The sequence below is a fragment of the Arachis hypogaea genome, chromosome 10, assembly GCF_003086295.3.
Source record: "Arachis hypogaea cultivar Tifrunner chromosome 10, arahy.Tifrunner.gnm2.J5K5, whole genome shotgun sequence".
NCBI classification, from domain to species: domain Eukaryota; kingdom Viridiplantae; phylum Streptophyta; class Magnoliopsida; order Fabales; family Fabaceae; genus Arachis; species Arachis hypogaea.
The window spans coordinates 29,644,328-29,653,067 of record NC_092045.1 but is presented as its reverse complement, the minus strand read 5'-3'; positions in this window follow the sequence as shown (position 1 = coordinate 29,653,067).

The following is an 8,740-nucleotide window of genomic DNA, read 5'->3' as shown; positions in this document are numbered from 1 at the left end:
TTCTACTTTGAACTCCGATCGCCGCACCGTTTGCGGCTACACGACCACCGCGTCGAGCTCTACGAATCTACTGGAACAATTTCATAGGTAAGCCACTCTATCACCCCAGCCTCCCTATCCCTTAACTTTCAAAATTTAAGAGAATCCAAGTTGAGAATTTGTTGATTTTGGTCCTCTAGGTTCGAAATAGCTTGCGGAATTTGTTGGACTTGGCTCTCTTGGTCCGTGGGTACGGTGAGGTCTCTAACCCTAACCAATTCTTTGTTTTAGTATCCTAAATTATGAATTTTGCATATGTATATATGATATATGTATATTAGGATTGTGTATAAGTGACTTGGAAGCTTGGTGGAGTTTGGGGAATCATTGCCTTGGAGATTTTGGACCTCTTGGGGCTATATTCGATGCATGAGTGAGTTGTCTTGGGTAATATGTGAAAATCAGCCAAGGTATGGTTTAGGTTTCATGTATTTAATATATAATGTTCTGTGAAAACTAAGGCTAGATAACCATAGTGTAGGAATTGAATGCATGTGTATGTTAAATTGTTTAGTGCCTTGAGAATAATTGTGAACTAAGCTTGGAGTTGGTTGTGGTTTGATATTGAGGATGAAGTATAGAATGTTGTGTGAAGCTTTGATGATGATTGGCAAAGTATTAAAGATTGAATGTATGTATATGATGAATGAGTGATGACCTTGTTAGTTAGTTGCGGAAGTTTATGTATGAAATGATATAATATTGAGAAATGGTTGATTTGGATGATGGTGGTGCTGTAAATGATAGATTGTGGTATTACTTATATGAGTAGGATGTGGTTTTGAGTTTGGTTTTTGTAAAAATTGAGGCTTGAAGTTTTGTGTAAATTTGGTTTTTGATCAAACTTCGGTGAGCCATAACTCGATTTTTGGACCATCAAATGGTTTCAAATCTATTTTATATGAAAATTGGGTCCGTGAAGTTTATGCCATTCAAAGAACGGAGGAAAAATTATTTAAAAAAAAAAGTTATGCGCGTCGGAAGTTTGGGATTTAAAATTGATATTCTGCAGGTTTTTCTAACTTAGTCAAATTTTTTATAAAACGTACGCCTACCCGTACGCGTGACTCACGCGTACGCGTGATATGGAATTTTTGCGTACGCATACACTTCATTCGCGAACTGTCGTCACTGACGGGCGGAAAATTTCTGATTAAGAATTTATAATAAGAATAGCATTGAAAGTACAGTTCTTAATCGACGAAAATTCCACTTGTCAATTTAAAAAGAGTTTGTCACAATTACGAATGAAATACTGGGATTAGAATTCCCAAGTCATTTCCCAACGAGTTGAAACAAGGTGCGAATTATTGATCAGGAATTTTCTGAGAAATTTTTGATGTTGAAATTAGAAAAATTAGTAACTGAAAATTAAAACAGTGAATGATAACAAGATGTGTTGTGTATTTAAAATAAGAAGTCTTGACTAGGAGAAAATTAATAGGAATTTCTATCCTTATTGGTTTTCCCAAGTATAACAGAGAAATGGTTGTTGCTTCTATTTGGTTATCCTTTAATTAATAAAGGAAAGTCAAGTAGGTAATCAACTTCGATTCACAGGTCCTAATCGCTTCCCAAGGAAGGATTATAGTTAGTGATAATCCAATTGGCAGTAATTTCCCATTACCTATTAACACTTGAGTATTCCAACTCAAGGTTCCCTATTAATCAACTCCAAAGTCAAGTTGGGAGCTCTACTCCATTGATATGAATGCCATTTCCACAAACATATGAAGGGAGTAGAGAAAGGACATGGTAATTAAAATTAAAATTAATAAAACTAAAATTAGAGATGATAAGTAATTGAAAGGAATTTAACAAGTAATGGAATTAAAACTGAAATTGGTTCCTTATATTAATAAACGTAAAATTAAGAAAATCATAACATGAATCCAAGAATTGAAATGGAAAGCACAAGAGTAAGGTAAGAGAAAAGCAAACTATAATGACGAAGACTTCCACCGAAGATAGTAGCAACTCTCTTTCTCAAGATCCAATCCAAGGCAAAACTAGGAAAAATGATAAAAAGCTAAGAACCCTACGAGAGCAAGTTTTTTTTCTCTAGAATTCTCTAAACTAAAATAAAAACTAAGTCAGAATGAAAAGTGTGGGAAGTCTCAGCTACACCCCTGCATCTATTCTGGACTTTCGAGCCTGAAACTGGGTCAAACAAGGCTCCAGACATCGCCCCCGACGAATTCTGATATGCAGCACGTGACGGCCTTCCACACGTAGGCTGGTGGACGAAATTGTGATACAAGAGTTCCAGGCACTGTTAGAGAAGCTTTTTTCTTTCCACAACTCCGTTCAACTTAACCAGCAAGTGTACTGGGTCATCCAAGTAATACCTTACGTGAGTAAGGGTCGATCCCACAGAGATTGTTGGTATGAAGCAAGCTATGGTCACCTTGTAAATCTCAGTTAGGCGGATTAAATTGGTTTATGGTGAGTTCAAAAATTAATAAATAAATAGAAAATAAAAAGGGATAGAAATACTTATGTAAAGCAATAGTGGGAATTTCAGATAAGTGTGTGAAGATGCTGTGCTCCTCTGGTATCTCTATTTTCTTATTACATTCATCCAATCCTTCCTACTCCTTTCCATGGCAAGCTGTATGTAGGGCATCATCGTTGTCAATGGCTACATCCCATCCTCTCAGTGAAAACGTTCCTATGCTCTGTCACAGCACGGCTAATCATCTGTCGGTTCTCAATCAGGTTGGAATAGAATCCCTTGATTCTTTTGCGCTTGTCATCACGCCCAGCCTTCGGGAGTTTGAAGCTCGTCACAGTCATTCAATCCCAGAATCCTACTCGGAATACCATAGACAAGGTTTAGACTTTTCGGATCCTCATGAATGCCGCCATCTATCTAGCTTATACCACGAAGATTTTGTTGGGGAATCTAAGAGATATGCGCCCGGCCTAGAGTAGAACGGAAGTGGTTGTCAGTCACGCGCGTTCATAGGTGAGAATGATGATGAGTGTCACGGATCATCACATTCATCAAAGTTAAGTGTAACGTATATCTTGGAATAAGGATAGAAGAGAATTGAATAGAAAGTAATAATAATTGTATTGAAACTTGAAGTACAGCAGAGCTCCACACCCTTAATCTATGGTGTGCAGAAACTCCACCGTTGAAAATACATAAGTGAAAGGTTCAGGCATGGCCGAATGGCCAGCCCCCCAAAACGTGCTCAATGGCCTCCTAAGATGAAGAATAAAACAAAACTGAGACCAAAGATGAAACGTGGTCAAAAGACATCTAATACAATAGTTAAATGTTCTATTTATAATAAACTAGCTCCTAGGATTTACATGAGTAAGTAATTGATGCTTAAATCCACTTCCGGGGCCCACTTGGTGTATGTTTGGGCTGAGCTTGATCTATCCATGAGCTGAGGCTTTTCTTGGAGTTGAACTCCAAGTTATGACGTGTTTTGGGCGTTCAACTCCGGATCATGACGTTTTTCTGGCGTTTAACTCCAGACAGCAGCATGTACTTGGCGTTCAACGCCAAGTTACGTCGTCAATTTCCGAATAAAATATGGACTATTATATATTGCTGGAAAGTTCTGGATGTATACTTTCCAACGCCGTTGAGAGCGCGCCATTTGGAGTTCTGTAGCTCCAGAAAATCCATTTCGAGTGCAGGGAGGTCAGATTCCAACAGCATCAGCAGTCCTTTTGTCAGCCTTTTTCAGAGTTTTGCTCAAGTCCCTCAATTTCAGCCAGAATTTACCTGAAATCACAGAAAAACACACAAACTCATAGTAAAGTCCAAAAATGTGAATTTAACATAAAAACTAATGAAAACATCCCTAAAAGTAGCTTGAACTTACTAAAAACTACCTAAAAACAATGCCAAAAAGCGTATAAATTATCCGCTCATCACAACACCAAACTTAAATTGTTGCTTGTCCCCAAGCAACTGAAAATCAAATAAGATAAAAAAAAGAGAATATACTATAAATTCCAGAATATCAATGAATATTAATTATAATTAGATGAGCAGGACTTGTAGCTTTTTGCTTCTGAACAGTTTTGGCATCTCACTTTTTCCTTTGAAGTTCAGAGTGATTGGCGTCTCTGGGAACTTAGAATTTTGGATAGTGTTATTGACTTTCCTAGTTAAGCATGTTGATTCTTGAACACAGCTACTTATGAGTCTTGGCCGTGGCCCTAAGCACTTTGTTTTTCCAGTATTACCACCGGATACATAAATGCCACAGACACATAACTGGGTGAACCTTTTCAGATTGTGACTTAGCTTTGCTAGAGTCCCCTGTTAGTGGTGTCCAGAGCTCTTAAGCACACTCTTTTGCTTTGGATCACGACTTTAACCACTCAGTCTCAAGCTTTTCACTTGGACCTTCATGACACAAGCACATGGTTAGGGACAGCTTGATTTAGCCGCTTAGGCCTTAATTTTATTTCCTTGGGCCCTCCTATCCATTGATGCTCAAAGCCTTGGATCCTTTTTACCCTTGCCTTTTGGTTTTAAGGGCTATTGGCTTTTTCTGCTTGCTTTTTCTTTTTCTTTCTATTTTTTTTGCCAATTTTTTTTTGTAAGCTTTTGCTTTTTCACTGCTTTTTCTTGCTTCAAGAATCAATTTCATGATTTTTCAGATCCTCAATAACATTTCTCTTTGTTCATCATTCTTTCAAGAGCCAACAATTTTAACACTCATAAACAACAAGATCAAAAATATGCACTGTTCAAGCATTCATTCAGAAAACAAAAAGTATTGTCACCACATAATTAAATTAAATTCAATGATAATTTTGAAATTCATGTACTTCTTGTTCTTTTGAATTAAAACATTTTTCATTTAAGTGAGGTGAAGGATTAATGGATTTTATTCATAGCTTTAAGACATGGTTACTACATACTAATGATCATTAAATGAAGACACAAAATATAAATAAACACAACATTAAAAACCGAAAACAGAAAGAAATAAAGAACAAGGAATGAATCCACCTTTAGTGGCGTCTTCTTCTTGAAGGACCAATGATGTCCTTAAGCTCTTCTATGTCCCTTCCTTGCCTTTGTTGCTCCTCCCTCATTGCTCTTTGGTCTTCTCTTATTTCATGGAGAATGATGGAGTGCTCATGATGTTCCACCCTTAATTGTTCCACATTGTGGTTCAAATCTTCTAAGGAAGTGTTGAGTTGCTCCCAATAGTTGTTGGGAGGAAAGTGCATCCCTTGAGGCATCTCAGGGATTTCTTGATGATGAGCTTCCTCATGCATCTCTTGAGAACCGTGAGGGATCTCTCTTGCTTGCTCCATCCTCTTCTTGGTGATGGGCTTATCCTCTTCAATGGGGATGTCTCCTTCTATGATAACTCCAGCTGAGTAACATAGATGGCAAATAAGGTGAGGAAAAGCTAGCGTGCCATATTGGAGGACTTGTCGGCTATTTTGTAGATTTCATTGGAGATGACCTCATGAACTTCTACTTCCTCTCCAATCATGATGCTGTGAATCATGATGGCCCGATCCACAGTAACTTCAGATCGGTTGCTAGTAGGAATGATGAAGCGTTGTATGAACTCCAACCATCCTCTAGCCACAGGCTTGAGATCCAGTCTTCTTAGTTGGACTGGCTTGCCTTTGGAGTCTCTCTTCCATTGAGCTCCTTCCATATATATGTCCATTAGGACTTGGTCCAACCTTTGATTAAAGTTGACCCTTCTAGTGTAGGGGCGTTCATCTCCTTGCATCATGGGCAAGTGAAACGCCAACCTCACATTTTCCGGACTAAAATCTAAGTATTTCCCCCGAACCATTGTGAGATAATTCTTTGGATTCGGGTTCATACTTTGATCATGGTTCCTAGTGATCCATGCATTGGCATAGAACTCTTGAACCATTATGGTTCCGACTTGTTGCATGGGGTTGGTTAGGACTTCCCAACCTCTTGTTCGGATCTCATGTCGGATTTCCGGATACTCATTCTTCTTGAGCTTGAAAGGGACCTCAGGGATCACCTTCTTCTTTGCCACAACATCATAGAAGTGGTCTTGATGGCTCTTGGAGATGAATCTTTCCATCTCCCATGACTCGGAGGTGGAAGCTTTTGTCTTCCCTTTTCCTTTTCTAGAGGATACTCCGGCCTTAGGTGCCATTGATGGTAATGGAAAAACAAAAAGCTTATGCTTTTACCACACCAAACTTAAAATATTGCTCGCCCTCGAGCAAGAGAAGAAAGAAGAGAAAAAGAAGAAGAAGAAGAAAATATGGTAGAGAGGGAGAGATGTAGGTTCGGCTAAGTGGGAGAAGAGGGGTTTGTGTTGTGTGAAAATAAAGTAGAATGGAAGGGTATTTATAGGGAGAGGGGGTAGTGTGTATTCGGCCATTTAGGGTGGGAATGGGTGGGAAATTGATTTTGAATTTTTGAAGGTAGGTGGGGTTTATGGGGAAGAGTGGATGGATGTGAGTGGTGAAGGGGGTGATTGGGAAGAGGAATTGAGGTGATTGGTGAGGAGTGTTGGGAAGTGTGACATGGGGAAGAGTAATCACAAAAACTAGGATTAGGAGGTAAGGTGGGAATATGGTAGGTGGGGATCCTGTGGGGTCCACAGATCCTGAGGTGATCCTGTGGGGTCCACAGGTCCTGAGGTGTCAAGGAATTCCATCCCTGCACCAGATAGCCATGTAAATTGCCTTGGCACACCATTCTGGCGTTTAAACGCCGTGTGGTGCACATTCTGGGCGTTCAACGCCCATGTAAAGCATGTTTCTGGCGTTGAACGCCAGTTTCATGCTTGTTGTTGGCGTTCAGCGCCAGCTTTTCTTCTCTGGGCACATTCCTGGCGTTCAGCGCCAGAATGTTGCTTGTTTCTGGCGTTCAGCGCCAGAATGATGCTCTGTTCTGGCGTTGAACGCCGGCCAGATGCATCTTACTGGCGTTGAACGCCAGCCTGTGCTTCCTCCAGGGTGCGAATTTTTTTCTGCTGTTTTTGACTCTGTTTTTAATTTTTATGATTTTTTCGTGACTCCTCATGATCATGTACCTAATAAAACATAAAATAACAATAAAATAAAAATTAGATAAATTAAATTGGGTTGCCTCCCAACAAGCGCTTCTTTAATGTCAATAGCTTGACAGTGGCTCTCATGGAGCCACAAGGTGATCAGGTCAATGTTGTATAGTCCCAACACCAAACTTAGAGTTTGGATATGGGATCTTAACACCAAACTTAGAGTTTGGTTGTGGCCTCACAACACCAAACTTAGAGTTTGACTGTGGGGGCTCTTCTTGACTCTGAACTGAGAAAAGCTCTTCATGCTTACTCTCTATTGTCACAGAGGGATGGCCATGTGCCTTAAACACAAGGTAGTCCCCATTCAATTGAAGGACTAATTCACCTCTGTTGACATCTATCACAGCTCCTGCTGTGGCTAAGAAAGGTCTTCCAAGGATGATGCAATCATCCTCTTCCTTCCTAGTGTCTAAGATTATGAAATCAGCAGGGATGTAAAGGCCTTTAACCTTTACTAACACATCCTCTACTATTCCATAAGCTTGTCTCAATGACTTGTCAGCCAATTGTAATGAGAACAAGGCAGGTTGTACCTCAATGATCCCCAGCTTCTCATTAAAGAGAGTGCCATAAGATTTATCCCTGACCCCAGATCACACAGAGCTTTTTCAAAGGTCATGGTGCCTATGGTACAAGGTATTAAGAACTTGCCAGGATCTTGTTTCTTTTGAGGTAGAATTTGCTGAATCCAGGTATCCAGTTCACTAATGAGCAAGGGAGGTTCACTTTCCCAAGTCTCATTACCAAACAACTTGGCATTCAGCTTCATGATAGCTCCTAAATATTGAGCAACTTGCTCTCCAGTCACATCTTCATCCTCTTCAGAGGAAGAATAATCTTCAGAGCTCATGAATGGTAGAAGGAGATTTAATGGAATCTCTATGGTCTCTATATGAGCCTCAGATTCCTTTGGATCCTTAATAGGAAACTCCTTCTTGCTTGAGGGACGTCCCAGGAGGTCTTCCTCACTAGGATTTTCGTCCTCCTCCTCCCTTGTGCATTCGGCCATATTGACTAAATCAATGGCCTTGCACTCTCCTTTTGGATTCTCTTCTGTATTGCTTGGGAGAATACTGGGAGGAGTTTCAATGACTTTCTTACTCAGCTGGCCCACTTGTGCCTCCAGATTTCTAATGGAGGATCTTGTTTCACTCATGAAACTGAAAGTGGCTTTTGACAGATCAGAGACTAGATTGGCTAAATTAGAGGTGTTTTGTTCAGAATTCTCTGTCTGTTGCTGAGAAGATGATGGATATGGCTTGCTATTGCTAAGCTTATTGCGTCCACCATTGTTAAAGCCTTGTTGAGGCTTTTGTTGATCCTTCCATGAGAAATTTGGATGATTTCTCCATGATGAGTTATAGGTGTTTCCATAAGGTTCACCCATGTAATTAACTTCTGCCATGGCAGGGTTCTCAGGATCATAAGCTTCTTCAGAATCTGCCTCTCTAGTACTGTTAGATGCATGTTGCCATCCATTCAGATTTTGAGAGATCATGTTGACCTGTTGAGTCAACACTTTGTTCTGAGCCAATATGGCATTCAGAGCATCAATTTCAAGAACTCCTTTCTTCTTAGGTATCCCATTATTCACGGAATTCCTCTCAGAAGTATACATGAATTGGTTGTTTGCAACCATGTCAATG